The 18,444-nt window shown below is 40.9% G+C and overlaps 1 long non-coding RNA gene across 1 annotated transcript in view; it reads right to left on the bottom strand.

Moving 5' to 3' along the window:
• Positions 1 to 16,138, bottom strand: part of LOC121072344 — a 47,117-nt gene extending 30,979 nt beyond the window's left edge. The window contains exon 1 of the long non-coding RNA XR_005821139.1: positions 16,063 to 16,138. This is a non-coding gene — a long non-coding RNA (uncharacterized LOC121072344). The remainder of the gene's footprint in view (positions 1 to 16,062) is intronic.
• Between the last annotated feature and the right edge of the window lie 2,306 nt (positions 16,139 to 18,444).

Below are 18,444 nucleotides of genomic sequence, written 5' to 3'. Positions count from 1 at the left end.
TTTAATTCTTAAAAGTGGAATTGTGCTCAGTTTGGTTTTATAACCATTTTTTTTTAATATAAATTGTATAGGTCAAAGGAAGTGTTCTCAGTTGTGCTGCAGTGATCCCACCAAAAGCAATGTAAATGGATGAAAGAACCACCAAAGTCTGTAACAGAGCAGAGTTTGGACTCGTCTACAACCTTTTTTTAGCTTTATGCTGCAAATGATTAGTGGTACAGGCTTCTTGTGCAAAATTTTCAGTTCAGACTGGTTTCATAGCTAGATTTGGGATATGTAAAGAAAAAAAAACAACAAACATTGTGTGCAGTGCTGTGGGGTTTTTGTTCTTTTTTGTACGCATAGTTTTTTCTCTCAACTGATCTGTTTCCATATTGCAGAAGTGACCATTTTGATCACCAAAAAGACTCCAGAGAATTCAAACAAGCTCAAGGACTAGTTCCCATCCTGCTTATTATCAGTTTGAAGTCCCCAAACTAATCTGTTCCATTGTCAAATCTGGATTTATATGAAATAACCTTGATTTCAGATGAACCCTCTGAAGACTTTCAGAGATACAACAATGGGCACAAATTACTAACTGTGGATGATTTACCCTTGGGAAGTTCCTTTTCTGCCAGTGAACTTAAAGGACTTTTAAAGCCTCAGGAGCTGTTCTGCCCTCAAACTTAAATCAACTATTTAAATAATGCCAACAGAATTGAACTATTGAGAGATTAGTAAAATATGACAATAAAGATTGCCAGTTCTCTCACAGGACTCTTCATTTGCCAGCCTGGGTTTTGGATGATATCAATCAGAGCTTAGAAGATGCTGAAGACAAAGGGGTGAAGTCATAGGCACTTACACTGGCAGAATCAGACTGCTGTCCTTCCAGCCCTTTATGTTATATACCTTTTTCTAGGAATTGAAGGATGGCCTCCTTTAAAGGAGGATTATTCTGGATGAAATGTGAAAATACCAAATTTTGAGGGATACTTGCCATTTTGCAAAAGGCAATAATGAAGCCTATATTTTTTCTTTAGAATGGCACACAGATCTCTGCACAGGGGTGAAACTCTTCTAGACCAAGAAAGAGGAGGCCAAAGTTTATTCTCAGTTTATGATGCAAGTAAAGAATACACTTCACTGATTTTCATGAGCTCCCTGGATAGAATTTAGCTCAAGCTGATCCTTCATATCTTAGGGGGACAAAGCCAATGACCAGCCTACAGGAAATACAGGGTGATTTCAACACAACAGGAGGTGGACAAAAAAGAAACCTTCCTTCCCTTTCCTATAAAAAAGGATGCAATTTTGTACGTAAAACTTCCTGTCAAACGTGGAAGCCTTCTGGTATTTTCATGGTATATAGGAGGTATTCAAGCAAGGTGTCCACTTTCCACCACAGAATTGTATTGGGCTGAAAGTCCACATAATTGTATTTTCCCTTTTTTTGCAACAGATCATTTTGAAGTCGGCCTCAGTGTTGCACAGGTTAATGACAGGGCATTCAAAATATGGGAAAAGCACTGGCATTTTGCTGTCTCTGAAAAACTTGTTCAGTCTTGAAGGCTATTGCCATCACTGCATCTTGCAGTTAGAGTACTTGAGATCAGCTTTTCACTTAATCATTCCCACTGTATGCCTTGCTCTCTACCAATCAATCGTAAGATCAATTGTCTGGCAATAGTCACAGTTCTTCAGCCTGAGCAGATTAGAGATCAGCATTGATGCTCCACGTCATGGGACAGATTTGGCCTACAAGCATCCAGAGACGAGGTCAGATAATTCTCATGAAAAAGCTCTGCTCCTGCTGGCACCTAAGATTTGTAGGAGGCTCAGTAGGACAGCGAGCACTGAGCTAGCGGATGAATGAAGAGTTCTTTGCTGAACCCCCACCTCCCCAAGAGAACAGAAAATTGGGGCATTGAGTGTTTTGTGGAAAGCAAAACAAAAACATAACCTTGACTCTGGCCTGGATCCAGCCCTGTAACTGTTTTCCACTGTCTCTTAGAATTTATGTAAAGAATAAGGCAAAGAATGTAGCCGTTCCTTTGCAGTTTCTGCTCTGAAGTTGCTCCTAATAAATTCCCCTTTTTAACCCCATCTAATCGTCCATCCTACACTGGCGCTCCCTGGGCCTTTGAGACTCCAGAGATCCCAAGCATCTGAAGACAAAGCCAGTGTTAAACGGTATTTCACATTCCAGGAAGCTCCCAAAGAGCCACCAATTTCCCCTCACCCCAGGAGGTTTTGCAGAGTCCAAAGAACAGCTCCCACTTTTCTGGGGAACAAAATCAAGCCTCAGCACCAAACAAGCATGGAATTGCCAAATATTTTCTTTTTGTCTTGGAAAAAAATAAATAATAGAAATATTTCTAGTTTAGTGAATTTCACATCTGTGATGCCAAGGGAATGGAAAGGATACTTTGCTTCCAATAATAGCAAGGTACTAAGACACCAAAGCTAGAGCATCTCAACTCCAAACAGAAAGGGTGGAATGGAGTCCCTCTCTGGGAAGAGGCAGTTGTCACAATCAAAATTGGGACAAGACAAAGCAATTAGGTAAATGGCTAGCTCAGACTCAGTTTATGCTCTGGATCACATTAGTGTATTGTTTTTGCTTTCTTTTTTACGCTATTCATGTGTGCCAGTAATATGCTATTTAACTCCTCTGCTCCACTTCATCCTGGCCACCACTTCCTACTTGTCCCTCAGTGGAGTTAAAATTCATTTGAAGTCCATTTAAAGGGGGAAAAGAAAACTAAAAAGGTAACTTGGACTTGTATCTGCCTCTCAGATCTGCATCTGATTTGCTCCATTGCTCTCTAATAATTTATGCCAATATCCTGGATTCTAGGAAGCTGTTTTGTTCCTCAACTCATTATAGAATATATTGTACAGACAACTGATCTGTCTTCACTTGCAGGTGATCCTGAGCATAGAGAGGCTGCTAACTCAGCGGTCAAGCCCTAACCTCCAAGATCAAAAAGATGCCACTAAGGCTTCAGTGGGACTAGATTTCATGCCTAAATCCATCTTCCTACCAATGAAAACATTGTGCTTCCAAGCCTTTATATGGATGGTTTAGGGGTACGCAGAAACAATGTTTCCTCCACTCTGTCACCAAGAGAGGTGAGAAACCCTCCTATTAGAAAAAGGAACAAAAAGTATTAGTTCAAGCAAGTGGCTTCATTTAGCAAAACTACTTCTGTGTCTGCTGGCTCCTGGAACAGATGGGGGCTGAACACGGTCTATCAGGAGCCCAGACACTGTGGCGTAGAGCAGAGCACAAGTCCATACCCCTGTTTACAGAAGTGCCCCAAATGCTCACAATGAGCATTGCCAATCATTGTTTTGTTCAGAGATGCATCAGTCCCTTCCTAGGAAAATCACCCAGTCCCTCTTTTTCTCACGGAGTGTAGCACTTGGGCTCAGCAGCACAGGGGTAACCAATGTAGTTTCAATTAAAACCCACTAAAAACAGCTCTTACTATGCTATAAATTCTATATTTATCCTGCAACACTAGCCCCATCCTGAGTTTTTCTCCTCCTCCTTTAATTGTTTGCAGAAATTTTTCCATTGTGCTTTTTTCTTTCCATTTTTCAGGACCAGTATTGCAATATAAATAGTCTTTTTTTTTTTTTTTTCCTTCTCTCTCTTTTCTTCTCTTTATTTTTGCTAATAGTTTGGTTTCTCTACTTGGCTGAATGTACACAACTGAGGTTTTGTGATATAATTGCGTGATTGCTTCCAAGTTTTCTGACCAATGGGGCATCTAATCAGTTGAAAAATTTCATTATCCACTGATACATGATGGAAGGAAGGCAAAAAAAATGGTTTCTTCATGTATGACTTATTTCCTTCTCTCTCCTCCCCCAGATTTAACCTTCTCCCTCTACACCCAAAGCTGGGAGAACGTCAGCCCTGCTGCAAAAAAACAAAGCAGCTACAATTCTGTTAAGTGTTTGTGGTTGTACCATGCTCCTTCACATGGAGATAACCCCCTCAAATCAGACTCAAGGACACTCCAGCTTAAAAAAAAATAAAAATTTTGTAGGATCTGATGTATGGTATAGAGACAGGTACTACCCTTATTTCCTAGGGATCTGGTCTCTGGCTTGAAATATCTGATTTCATCAGATTTGGTTATTTTATTCAGCCTTGCATTTACAGCGCAAGAAAAAGTGAGTTTTTTTTTCTTCTGTTCCTCATCCGATTTTCCCTCTTATACTTGGTTAAGGATCTCTTTAGCCCTGACTTAATTTATTTACCACACAAGAACACTTCAGAGAAGCCTGCAACCTTCCACGTGCCATCATTTTTCTTATGAGGTGCCCAACTTCAAGACTCTGCTATGTTGAGCAAACAGGTTAAGATCACTGGTTAAGAATAAAAGACACTGAGGGAGGAAGGAGCATCATAATATCCTCCTCCATCTTCAAAAAAAAAAAAATCAGCTTTAAAGGATGTAAGTAAACTTGGTGAAACAGGAAAACCCCTTTTCTCTGCTTCTCTTTGGCCTTGAGAGTGTAAAACCTAACTTTGGTCCATTTGGGGTCATTGCATCCCCCCCTCATCTCCCAGAATTGTCCCAGGGGCTGTAGATGCTGGAAGAGACAGGGAAATGAACCCACAATCCTTTCCTCCACTCATCTCATCCTCTGGCTGTGGCAAAGCATAAAGTGCGGAAACTAATTCCTCCTCAAATGACTATTTAATGGTCAAAATCTGAGTTCAAGTTTTCATATCATGTGGTCAGACTACTTACAAAAAGTATCACTATCACTTCTCAAAGTTTATAAGTACTTGCATTTGCACTGTCTTGCACAACCTGAACAACTTCAAGGTGCAGAATTCAACTTCACCCCTAATTTGTCTTTAAATTAAAAGTAACTCTTGAAAACTGGAAGTTTTCACTTACAATGAAGTTTGGTCCTTGATTCCCACATTCACATAAAAAAATCCCCCTCCAAACGTTTTATAAAAAAAACAAAAAACAATTTCCTTAATTTCCTTGAACAGCTCAAAAAAAAAACACCTTCAACTTCTGGTCAAGTTAGGATTAGTCTAAAAGTCTTACTTTAAGTCATCAGCATGTTTCATATATGATTTCTCATTTGTGAAGCATGAACTCAAGTGTACTTATCCACCTAAAATATCAAGAAGTCATTTACTACAGGTCTTTCTGAACAGGACTTTTCTATTTAAATATTCTTCGCAGACTGCTCTCTGAAGTGCCCTGGATCTCATTAGAAGTGTGGTATTTTCCTCTTCCTCTAAAATTAAATTTAGTTTCCAATTAAAAGCTGGCCCCTCTGACAGAGGCTTTGTTTCACTTTCAGGTCCAGATTTCTTACCATGTTGACCCTATCAAATGCCTCCAGTGACTTGTAAAAATAATAAGGATTATGCACAGCTGCACAGATCAAAAATCTCCCCAGCATTCAATTGCTATAATGAGTCTTTTATCAATCTGCTCTAGAGCAAAGAGAAAAACAATTTTCCCATCCCACATAACTGAGATTTCATAAGTGTTCCCTTTCCACCTTATGATGGAAAAATCTTTCAAGGTTTTGGATTTTTTTTTTTTTTTTTTTGAAAGACAGACTCCCACACCACAGGGGTATGCTAACCAGGTGGTTAGGAGAATCTCCTGGGCCACAAAATAGCATTAGGGCAGGATTTCCACCTATAGTTCCAGGCTACATAAAACAAGAGAAGTAAGTTCAGGAGAGCCACGTTGGTCCATCTCAGACTTCCTGCTGTGTTAACTTGGGCCAGCCCCCTCAGCTCCCTATTCCTGAATCCCTGATCTCTAGATTACCTGGTCTCCCCTTTTCAGGATGATCATTACATGTCAGAAAAAAAGACAAGGCAAAAATGTGGACAACTGTCACCTAATAAAAATCTCACCTCCTGAGCATGAGGTGACAACAAAACCACATTCAGAACTCCTGACTCTTAAGTAAACTAGGCAACTTCTTTAATTAATATGTAATTGAATAGTGCCAGCTAATTATTAGAAACATAATAGCCTGTTACATAATCACAACAGCCTCATTAAATGTGGTTTGAGTTATTACATAGTACTTTATTAATAGACAAATACAATCTTAAATCTAAATTAAATCCTCATTTGGTAGGTACTTCTTTTTGAAAGGGCATCAGAACATGTCACTGAAGTAAAATGTCAGCATAAAGTCATGTGACAAATCCTCATCCAGATGTTGTTTCAGATCTTGTTCAAGGGACAAGTGGAAGAATGTCCTTGGAGAACAGTTTCATACAGTACAGTCTTGTCTGTTGCTGACACGCTTTGTCTGAACATTTAATCCCTACTAGCACATAAGCATTCTGGAGGTCACTTCTGGGCAATATGCTCAGGAGGCTCTGAGACAACAGCCAGATGGTGTGAGAGCACGCTGGTATTTCTAGCTGGATGACCACCCAGTTCCTCCTATAAGGATCCTATGAATGCAGGAAACAAAAGCAGAGAGGCTGAAAGCCAAGAAGTTGTTTAAAATACGTGTCATGGTTAACAGCAACAAGATGGAAATTGCAAATTTCCTAAAAACAGATTCTCATAAGTACTCCTGAAAATGTTCCACCTCAAGGGCTGTATGGGTGCAGTGCCTTGGTTCCCAGCAACCAAGTAGCATTACCCATGGAAAGGGCTTTCCTCTCATTGCATCTTGCAAAGCAGCTCCATCCATTGCTTTCTGTTGATAACCTTCCACAGTAGTTTGAGATTTCACAATGCAGGGCTCAAGTACTGTTAATCTGCTCTACCTGGGTCAAAACCAAGAAAGGTGGGGAAACTGCAGTCTACACAAAGAAATTAGTGAATAAACCAAGGAGTGATGTGAAAATGTATTTGATCTTTCCACATAGACCTGATGGCTAGATTTCCATGTGCTTTAGAAATTTTCTCCAGGCATCTGTTATGGTGACAGTCAAGTCAACAGAATACTCTGCAAGTATTTATTCCCACCAGATTAATTTGCTTTGAAGAAGTTCATCATTTTGTTTCTTTGTACACCAGTAGCCTGGCAATAGAGGAGAACAGTAGCAAAAGCTACAAGTCCTACTATTTGTCCCACTGCTGTTTTCAGGAATGCATATGTGAAACAAAGAATAATTAAGATCAACAAATTTCTTTAAAGGCTACATGGGACTGTTCTGATTACACATGAACCTCCAGAGGAGCCATGTAAGCTGGACCTCTGAAAGAAAGCTAGCACAGGTAGAAGGTTCCTTGGGTACAAAAAGAAAAAAGGAGGCACTGCACAGATGGGCGAGGAGAATCTAGGTATATCTCCAATGTCAGCAGAGGATCTACTGGCTCACAAGGAGAGGGTGGGATATTAGAACAAGGCTAAAAGCTGGAGCTGGTGGAGTGGAGCTCAAGGCTTCAGAGCTACTCTTAAGTATGAAAGGAGACCACATGACTGAACTCACATGACTGAAATAGCAGAGCATAGCCACCTGGAAGTGAATTTTAACAACTGATTTAGAAACCATGTCTGATATTGACAGCCAGTTCTACTAAATTAGAGTAGATTTCCCACAGGTCTGTTTTAAAGGTAGGGAGGAGAGAAAAACTGTATGGACACATTGCTTAGGTGTTCACATAGAGACAATGAGAACCAGACCGATGGGAAAACACAGAAAACTTACTGTTTTCACTTCACCTGTGGCAACAGTAATTTGTGTAAATGCTAGGTTTCAGCCTAAGCTCAATTCTTAGGTAGTGAAAGAAACAGCATAATTAAAGTCAAGTAGTAAGTAGCAAGTCTTTAACACTGACTGCTCTGCAGTTCCATAAGTTTAGAAGGAAAGGAGAGAGGGAAGAGGTGAACTGCTCAGCTGCAGACCCTGCCTCAAAGCAGCCACAGTAAGTGAGGTGTTAGAACATGGGGGCATAGGGACTGATGGAAAACTTGAGTAAGATGCAAAACAAGCTTAGCAACATTGGGTTCCAGACACATCCAGTGAAACCCTTGTATATTATACTATCTTTCCTAAAGAATTACATATATGGTCAGTGATAAGTGTATAAGACCATCCATTAAATTGGTTAAATGCCAATTTAAACCAAATTTGACTGGAGGCTAGTGTCTGAATAGAACCAGCATCTTTCCATGGAGTTAATGGAGGTAGGAAGCCTTTCTGAATAAGATGCGTACAATTTATTTCTGCTAATACATGTAGGATGTCATTGTATGCAGCAAAAGAAAAATTTATTCAGTCCTAGGTCTGTAGGCACATTGTGTGCCAGAGACTGTCAGCCAGTAGTGCTGGTATTAAACCCTAAAACTTCTGTCCAAGGCCTGCTGTTTAGGAAGGAAGAAGCTCAGTCTGTAACACTGGTGTCCTGGTCACTTGGACCATTAGCACTTCCTCTGGGAACTAATTCAAGCAGTAGATCACATGCAGACTTGGAAGAGAATTTCTCACATACTTTGAGCTCTTAATGGTCTGGTAGGGATTTTAATAAAATACAGGCTCATTTTTATTTCCTGCATGCAACTGAAATGTCCCTGGCATTGCTGCAATGTGTTGGAATCACTGTAGCTCATACCTCAGTCCACCATGATTTTGTCTTTGTCTACCAGGGAAAAGACTTCACCTCTCTTCCCAGCTCCCCAGATTGTCTGTATAATACTTATGAGGCTGTTGGCATAAAGGGAACACATTAACAATGAAACAGGAAAGACCTTCAAATGTAGCATGCAGGGGTATGCCAAACTCTGGAGCAAATGCAGAAGGCATTTGCACTGGGGATCACAAGAGGACAGATACAAAAGCATGGAAAGAAATCCATATCTGTATTTAGGGCCCAATCCAAAGCCTTGCTGGCATTGATGGAAGAATCCAACGGGCTTCAAATAAGGCCCTTATTCCAGAAAGGGGGAAAAGTTTAGAAAACAGAATAAAACATTAAAAAGCCAAGGGAAAAAGAAAAGATAAATAACATTTCCCCAAAACAAACCAGATGTTTCACCTCAAATCCACTTTCTGTTTCCATGAGAATAAAGACAAAGAAAATCATGGCTCTTTCTTCGGGCTGGGCCGCGGGGAGCCAGTCAGCGAAGGGCTCTCATGCACGTGGCCCTCATGAGTGCCCGTTGTCACAAATGACTCACGGCAGTAGCATACTCAAATATATTGGAAAGAATAATGTTAGTCTAAAGGGTTTGATTCAAGCAGTCAGAGGCAATAAAAGGCAAAAACATCTCCGGCTTGCCTCAAATGTGCGTCCTTCTGTTTTCATATACATGTAGGGAAGCTCAGTTTCATTTTCTGCCTCAATCAGCCATGTGTTCTGGAACCCAGAGGAGCGCTGGAGGGTTGTTGGCTGGAGCCATTGAAGTTACAGTCTCTGTGGAGCTTTTAATGTTGCTGAGGAAGCAAAGCCACCAGAGTTTCCCAAACAGAGATGACAGGACAGAGCAGAGCTGTGAGATGCTGATGGGGCACGCTCAGGCTGTTTTCATGGGACTTGCCAGCAGTCACCAAGCCACAGCCAAGCTGGAAAGAGTCTCTGGGTCTTCTCATCTTAACATCCTTTGGTCCCTCCCAGGAGTGGAATACGAAGACAAGACCCCTTTGTTTTTTTTCTGCATTTGCAGGCAGCAGCAAGACTGTCTTCATTTAAATGTGCTCATGAAGCCTGAAGAAGCTCAGGGTCCTTGAGCTCTCAACTTTGCATACAAGTTCAGATTTGGGGTGAAATTGGTGCTGCTCCCACAAAGAAAGGGAGAATATTTGAATGCAGCTGCCTGGAAAGCCTTACCAACTCATGTTTCTGAATGTGCAGACAATGCAGATGGCATCCAACTTCTTTTCCTCTTGCAAAGAGGCCTCTGCTTTACCATTGGTTTTAAAGCTACCACACTAAAATGGCTCAACCTGAAATTTTCCATTATACAGCATCTGCTTCAGAATAACTTCCTTTGAAGTTTCAGTTAGAACAGTTCCAAAGTGAAAAAGGCATCCTTTTGCCCAAGTGAAAAAAGAAATAACAGTCCCATTGAAAAACTTTGAAAATGTCTTTGCTTAGAATAGGAATGTAAAATTTGACAGAACAATTGCCCTACGCTCAAAGATGGCACTTGCACCGTCAACATAAAAACAAAAACCTATATAAATGTGGTCAAGTTGTAAACTTCAAAAAAACCAGACTCAATAGAAGATTTGCCAGTGTTTGGCAGCTAATGTTTTCAAGGCAGTTCAGCATACAATAAACATGCTCTGATCCCCTTGCTTCACAGACACATTCTGCATGCTTCTGATTTGCAAGACAGCTGAGCAGGGTGTTCCTGCACAGGCTGCTGGGGACCACTGTGGCACTGGATGGCAGGTAGACAGTCTCTTCTATGCTCCATTTATTTTCCTGTTAATACCTACACAGACCAGAAGAGGAGTAGGCTCCTTCACATTAGAGAAATACAATTAAAACAATTTGTGATCATTATATCAAGGTTGTGAGAATTCATTAAAAACATTGAACCACGCTTGAGCAGGACATTTTTACATCTGGCTTTCCTTAATTCATGAAAGCTTCATTTTGCTGCTTTTCTGTTATCTTTAAAAACAAAAAAACCCTCCTGCTTTGGCTGCTACATAGCCCTGAAACACTGGACGCTGAAATCTAGATTGAAACTAGAAACAAAACCTTTGCATCTATAACAGGTCTCCCCACCCACCACAAATGATTTTTAGTTTGTTTTCATAAGGGAGTTTGGAGTATTCATGGTGCCCTGTTGCCAGCAGTTTAATGGAGAATTTGTCTTTTTCCCCACCCTTTTCTGGGTAAGATGGGAGAAGCTTCTTTTGCAAGAACAGCCTCTGGCTGGCCTTCTGGTAGCCTAGTTTGTTTGACTTTGCTCTTGGGTGACTGCCTGCAAGCAAGCAAAAGCGTGGAAGCAGAGAACAAGCAAGCAGCAAGCTGATGCAATGGACAGGGCCCTCTGGGATCAGCTTTAATAGAGCTAAGCAAAATCAAACAGAATTGAAACAAGTTCCACCAAACATAAGTCAGTGGACAGGATTCCCTTCACCCTGCAGCCAATTAGAGCTACCACAGGGCATCTAAAGCAGTACCTAGATGAGTGGCAGATGCTAGCCTGAACACTGGCTGGGCAGGAAGGCAAACATGCAACTGAAGATAACACGGGGAAACATCTACAGAGCCCAAAATGCAGTACAGAGTAACCCACAGGTTGATGCTCAAGAAGAGGTGCTTTCCCAGGGAACCTTTTGTCTCTCCAAAGCATCCTTGATGCATAGCAGCCTTGAAAAACACATTTTACAAATTACCCACTATCCTACTATATTGGTGTAATAATTGGGGCTCATATTAAGTACTTTAACATGCCAACTTCCACGCTGCAAACTCACAAGAAGTGCATACCAGTTAGAAGACCTGGGACTGATGATGTTGGGTTCCAAACAGAGCCATCTCAATTTTCCCCTTCCTCCCTTTTGGGATACATAGAAAGGAGAAAGCCAAACTGATCAGAACAATCTGTATGGTAAGTTACCTCTGAACTTCATAAAAACTAGATAAAAGTCAAGGCATTCCTTCAAGACCAGAGTTACTCCTCTGGAGCAGAGGCCTTGGACAACACCATGAACCTGATCTCTGAAGTTCTTGAAATGGGAATTCTTGCAGGGGGAGTTAGGCCTCAAAACTTTAGGTCATACAGTGAAGATGCTCATTGTTGGTCAAGCCAGACACATTCCTCTATAGCCCTCCATGGCACATTAGAATCCTTTGAGCATGAATTACAGCAATCAGTAATGTGTGCCACAGCAAATGGTGCCTCTGCCTTGTCTGAAGTTGCTCACCTTCCAGCACAGGCAGTCACAGCATTCAGTCTGAGCCCCACCAAATTTCCTCAAAGTCAGAGGTAGTCCTTTCTGGTGCAGGGAGTAGAACCATTCCCTTAGATTTGACCTGATTGAACTGCAAACTCCACAGCTAAGTAGTAACAGGAGAATTCCTTAACAGCAGTGATGGACAGCTATTCCCTCTCCTTTCACAGCTTTTGTCCCTATAGACCATTAACACAGCCCACTCCAAACCCCAACACCTTCACCTTATTTTATTTCTTCAGAGAAGAGTTTTTCACTTTTCAGAGGAAATTCCTGGCTGCCTGAAGACCCTCTGTATAAAACCCACTGTGAGCTGCATTCCACAGGTCTCACTAGAATTTGGGCTTTTGTTGCCCTCAAAAGTCTGCTCTGAGCTCCAAAAAGGAAAGGGAAATGATTGGAGCATTTGTGTCTTGCAGAAGCTGAAGTGAGACATGCTTATTTTTAATACAGGATATAAGGGATTCTTTTGACAATATCCATTCATTCTACCAATGACTGGATTTAAAAAAAAAATCTTTATTACCCCTCTAGTGGCTGCTGCAGAAAATATTTTTGCAGATGTGGGTCTGGTTCAAATTGCAACAGCACTACAAATGTTGTCAGAGTTGCTCTGATTTTGGGATATCCCCTTCCACACAAAGCAGATGAATCCACCATTTTTTCCTGAATTGTCTACACTCTCCCCTTCTTAACCTGTATACTTGTTACACCTAGTGTACAATTATGGCTAGCCCTGTTCAAGAATGATGAAGCAGGTGCAGGAGACAGCTTACTAAAAGTGAAGTTAAGCTTACTTAGTGCTAGACTGAAGCTATTCATCAGGAGCAGAAAGGAAGTATTTCAGCCAAAGTGAAACACTTGCTCAGAGAAAAGTATAGGGATAAACCAGCTCCTAGGAGCGTGTCAGGTGGAAAATGTGAAAAAGTTACTTTAAAATAACAGATGAATAAGGCCCTTGTAAACTTATCTAGCAGAAGAAAGATGCAAGAAGCAGTTACATTTGGAAGAGCTGGAAATTCCCAGACATGAATGATGCTCTCAGCAGAGAACTACATGTGATGACCTAAGGTCTTTCCTGGTTCTAAATTTAATATTCAGCTGTCTTTTACTGACATCCACTACAGGTCCAGATGAGGGATTTGCTCTCCTGGACAATACTGTTTAAATCCTCCCCTAAGAGTCACATTCATCCTTCATTTCTACATCTCTGGAAAGCTGTAGCTGTGTATTTCCAGTATGCTGCCAGTCCACTGGTCAGGCTGTACCTAGGTCTATTGACAAGGGTGTTTATTGCCAAACTGAAAGTCACCACCACTTCATAGTCCTTTGATCTGGATTTGGACTCCATGGAAGACATTTAGCAGACATATTTTGGATACCAGGGTAGGAGCACCAAAGTTCCTTTTAAACCTTATAAATGTGCAAGTCAACAGGAAGAACACTACCTGCAAAGTGCTTAAAGCACTAGATGAGGTATGAAGAACTGGTGTCAATAAAGGGTATTGTAATGCAGATTAAGGTCTTGCTCTTCTTATGGTGGGAAAACTGAGGCTCAAAGTCAGCAGAGGGTTCACCAGGCACAGATCTCCTGTATTTAGTATAAGTGTGTACTCCTGGTAGATACAATGTCCCTAACATAAAACATAGCAGAACTTCTCAAAGCTTCCCTGGCATGGAAAAGCACATCCCATAACTTCTCCCAATTTAAGTAATCTTGTGTCTCACCTTCCTTATCTGGAAAGGTGTTTAAACCCTTACTATGTCCCAACATTGTGTTACTACCTCAGTGCCTCAGAGAGTTCCACCAAAAAAAAAAAAAAAAAAGGATTGTCAGGAAAGTGAGAAAGGCTTTTTAGAAATTAATTGGGGAAAAAAATATTTGAGAAGCACAAGTGTTTAGAAAGCAGATTTTTTTTTTTTTTTTTGCTAATTGCTAATATAAACATAGCATAGAACTGCATGGGCTTTGTGCACCACCCAATATAGAACACTCAAGCTATACTGGTCAAGTACCCATGGACAGTTTCTTCAAGTACCCTGGATATCCAAGATCTATAGCTATCATTTACCATATTGAATAAAGTAAAGAGCTTTCAAAGCTGCTTGTAGAGGCTTTTAAATTTAAATAACAGTGCATCTCTGCCAGCTCTTCCCCTGCTGACCATACATAGGGGAGCCTCACCCCAGAACATTAAAGGAAAACCATTTCAGCCAATCAGATCTATTCGTGCATATATTTATAAACTTGCATGATTTATGCTACTAAAATTAGATTTAGATCAGCATCCAACTTACAAATAAAATCAGTTCAGTTGTCACTAGGACATGGTACATGATCCAAAATACACAGGGACATTTTGGTCTTAGGCCTAGCATCCAAAGGAAATGACAATTCAGCAATCCAGCTGTCTCCCCCTCCATTGGGAATTTCAGTCAGTTTCAACATTGTGACAGAAGTATCAGAACTAGTCCATTTTACTTGCATCTGAAAGCCTTCATGTGATCTGAAAGATACCTGGCTTGCCCTCATGGAGGAAAGTCAGATAGTTCAATAACATCAAGGTATCCATGCAGAAGAGTAGTTTTTTTAGTTCTACTAGTCAGAGTCACTTGTTTTCTTAATGACCACTGAAAAACAGAGGTATTACAGCAGAAACCCTTTAAAAAGGAGCAGAGGTGGAGGAGCTACTGCACGAACGTAGCAACACAGGATCATCTTGCTTCAAAAACATTTTACTGTTTTGAAACAGTACACAAAGTCATAAAAAATAGCAATGGACTTTGCCAAAAAAGCATCCAGAGGAGAAGAGGCAAGGAAAGAACAGAAGGAACAGTGGAAATAAATCTTTCCAAACAAAGTGACAAGTCCAAAAATAATGAGAACTAAAGTTCAAAGAAGAAATCTAAACTGAAGTAAAGAGAACAACCATACACAGGCAGCGGGAGGGGGGTGCATGTATGCTGGTCAGGGGGTGCATAGCAAACATCTTGTGCTGCTTCCTCAGCTAGCATTAAGGGTTCAAACTGGGACATCAGCACTTGTCAGATGTTATTTAGAAATTCATGTTTATATATTCTGCTACAATATCTGGCCTTCAAAGTTTTCAGATCCCATCTAACACTTAACCATCAGGATTGTTTTCTCCCTACACCCAGTTGACTTTCCAATGCCTTTTTAGCCTGCACAGTGACAGTATCTTATATTTACATTATGACACCTTCCAAGTTGGTGACAACTGGGTGGTCTGGCTGAGACATTGTGTTTTCCCTTCCTTAGCCACACTTCCCAATGCTTCCCCTCTCACCTTTTATTCTCTCCACAATCAGAACAGAAAGAAACAAAGAGCAGCACAAAATAAACACACATCACACAGAGGATGTGGTTAAAGGCAGAGCTTTCAACCATAGCTTCTGAAGCAGACCACAGGGTCACAGGCAATGGATTAACTTCTTAGGAAGGCATTACATTCCTTCATTTTTTCATCAGAATAAATACAACACAGGTGACCATAACACAAGTGTTTTCCCTGCAGGATTTAACAGTCTTAGAGGAAGCTCATTTTGTAGCATGAGCTGTGTTCAGAATCTACAGTTCTCTGCAGGGACACAGAAGTGAGGGTGCTGAGTCATGATGCCTTGCTTTGGGTGCCTCTCATTTCAGAAAACCAGCTGTTTCCTTTGGAGAGCTCAAGACAGTGAGGAAGCTTTCCTGCATACCAGGCTGGGCTACAATAGTTGTCAGAGGCAGCTTAACCTTCCAACCCACTGCACCCAGAAGTTTCTTCATCACCACCTCATGGGCTTTAGCTTTTATAGCACCTCTACTTTGTGTGCTCTGCACACTGCCCCTCAACTCAAAGCAGAGGGGGATGCATAGCCAGCAGAGGGTGAATCAATACAAAAAAGAAAATAAAAAAAATCTCTTAAAATAGAACAGGTTAGAGAAGAAACAAAAACTAGTCTGAAACAGTATTCTCACTACTAAGTTGGCAGCTTCTTATTAATAACCTGATATTTCTGTAACCCCCTTCAGATTCATAGAGCATAGACGCTAAAGCAGCAGCACAGCAAATAAGAGAGAAAATTTGCCTACAGAAGGCATTTCATTTTCTTCTGTTCCCACACAGAGCCACCATTTTGCTACAGCAGACCACTAGCAACAGCTCTGCAGAAAGGAAAAATATTTTTCCTACCTTTTCCCCAAGTGAGGCACTTCCATTTCTTCATTCCCCCTCCCCCAAGTACTCCCAACCTTTTTCCTTAGTAAAGCATCCTATAAGCTGCAAGCCAGCCTAAGCTGAGGGTTTATATAAGAGCAATGAGCCACAGACACTGAAGATAACATTAATGATCTACAGATGTTGCCAGGTCCAGCTTCAATTTAAAAGGGATGAGGTAGGGAATAGGGAGCTTTTAGGGGTGGAAAAGAAAATGGGGGCCCTAGAGCCTAGTGCTACTAGACAAAGGGCTGTGCAATAAGCTAGGATTTTTTTATTTTTTTCTCTCTCCTCTCTCAGAGTCTGTTCTTTTGCTATCAAACCTAAATTCACATGGGTTATGCCTGACCTTATACATGGCTATCCTCTGTAAAGCTGCTCAGGTACAGAATAGCTAGGTTAATTTTGTGGAGCATAAATCTAATGTAGAGCTGAGGGTAAACTGGGTATCTAAATCTAATCTTCAATTCTTCACTGTGGCTTGAAGAGGTTAAATCTACAAGAGCCTCAGGCTTGATCCTGGCACAGCTGATGGAACAGCTATCTTAGTTGCAGGGGTGAGATAGCTCAAATGCTTCGAAATCCAGGCATGAAATGCAATTTATTAAGGCCAGAACTTTTTCTCTTCTGTTATTTGGTACCAAAGGATAGTTTTGAAGCAGTCTTCTATATAACATGTGCTGATTTTCCCTATGAAACAGGAGACTAAGCTATCTGAGTTACTAAATCACTTGTAGAGGGACAACAGAAATGTCTTTATTTCTGCTTTGTAGTGTCAGAAGAAAGAGCCATATGTTGGCTGACTTTTTTTTTTTTTTTGCATTGATTGCTCACAGTCCTTGTTATAAAGGCTGGCAGTTTTATTATTGCATCTCCTCAAAATAACAATGCCCTACATAAGGGGGGGGGGAGAGATTTCTGACTTGAATATTATTTCTATTAAAGTAGTTCTCAGAGGCATTGACAAAATGCAGGACTCTTTTATGCTGGGTGAGGTAGGAATGCAGGATAAGAGATGGCTCTGTTGTAATGTTAATATTTGCTTATGCTATAATGAGACAAGTCATGAGGCTGGGGGTGGAGCTGGGGATCATTTGTGAGGGGCTGAAGTGTAGGTCGACTAAGTGGTGTGCCAGAGGTTACATGAGAATTTTAAGGCAGAATGAGGAGATTAACCTGCACCTCTTAAGTGCAAATTTGTGTTACCAAAAGAGTATATATTTTTTTCCCTTTAAAGAGCTCTATTTGTACCCAACCACTGCCTTAGCTCTTTAAAACTGGTAGCTGCAAGTAATTCAATAACACAAATGTTCTGACAAAGTCATTTTTAGCTTGTTAATTATTCCCAATCACACATTCTTTCCCCTTCAAGTGGAGCTAGATGACATCAAAGCTGTTTGAGGGATGGAGGAACACTTGAAGTATTAGCAAGAACAATGGAACAGACTACCCATTTTATTCTTATTCATTTAAAGGGGAAAAGACTGGATTTTAGCCAAGCTTTACCTTATGAACTGATAATAGGAAATGATGTGAAGTCCAGGTCTTACACTTGCTATTCCTTTGCAAGCTTTTCTTTTGGGGTTCCCAAATTGCCAATCTCTGCTATGTTATGCTAATAGCCTAGAAAGGCATAAGTGGGGATGAAAATCATTGTTTGGAAGTGACAGGGATCTGAGACCTGGCGGGCTTCAATAAAGGCGTTACCACACTTGTAGAATCTAGTATAAAATTGGAAATTATGCAATTATAGAAGAAAATATGGAAAGAAGAATCCCCCTTGCAAATGAAGGCTGTGTTGCTTGAAGCTATTATTATAGACAGAACCCAGAAGGTAGAAAAGGAACAGTGGGATAGAGAGGCAGGATCTAGAGCATCCAGCTGGGATGAAGAACCCTGCTGGGAGGATTCATGAGCCTCAGGACTTTGCTGCATTTCACTGCCAGCTGGGGCTCGCTCTTTAGCGGTGGATTTGCCTTTTGGGGTCTGATCTTCTAAAACCTACTAAGAACTCATAGACTACATAAAATGCTGTCTGGATTGGCTGTGCTAGCAAAATTGTTGTGTTAGGATTGAAAAGGGTCCTGTCTTCATTTCATCCACATGAGCTTTCTAGTGCTGGAATGAGCTGTGCTGTAATTAAGGAGGAAAACCCTCTAAGAAGGGTTTAGAAACACTCACTTATCACAGAACAGCATGGCCAAGTACGTTACTGCCTTCCCCTTTACCTTTCTGCTAGCGCTAATTTGGTGGAAGAGGGCAAAAACATACTTCCTGGAGAAGCAGGGATCTCTCTCTTCTTCAGTGTGGCTTTGATGTGGACATATGAAGAACACCTTGGTGAATCATGCAAGGCCT

Source organism: Cygnus olor, chromosome 6 (assembly GCF_009769625.2).
Source record: "Cygnus olor isolate bCygOlo1 chromosome 6, bCygOlo1.pri.v2, whole genome shotgun sequence".
Classification (NCBI taxonomy): Eukaryota; Metazoa; Chordata; class Aves; order Anseriformes; family Anatidae; genus Cygnus; species Cygnus olor.
The sequence above is the reverse complement of the archived record's forward strand: the minus strand, read 5'-3'. Positions and strand labels throughout refer to the sequence as shown.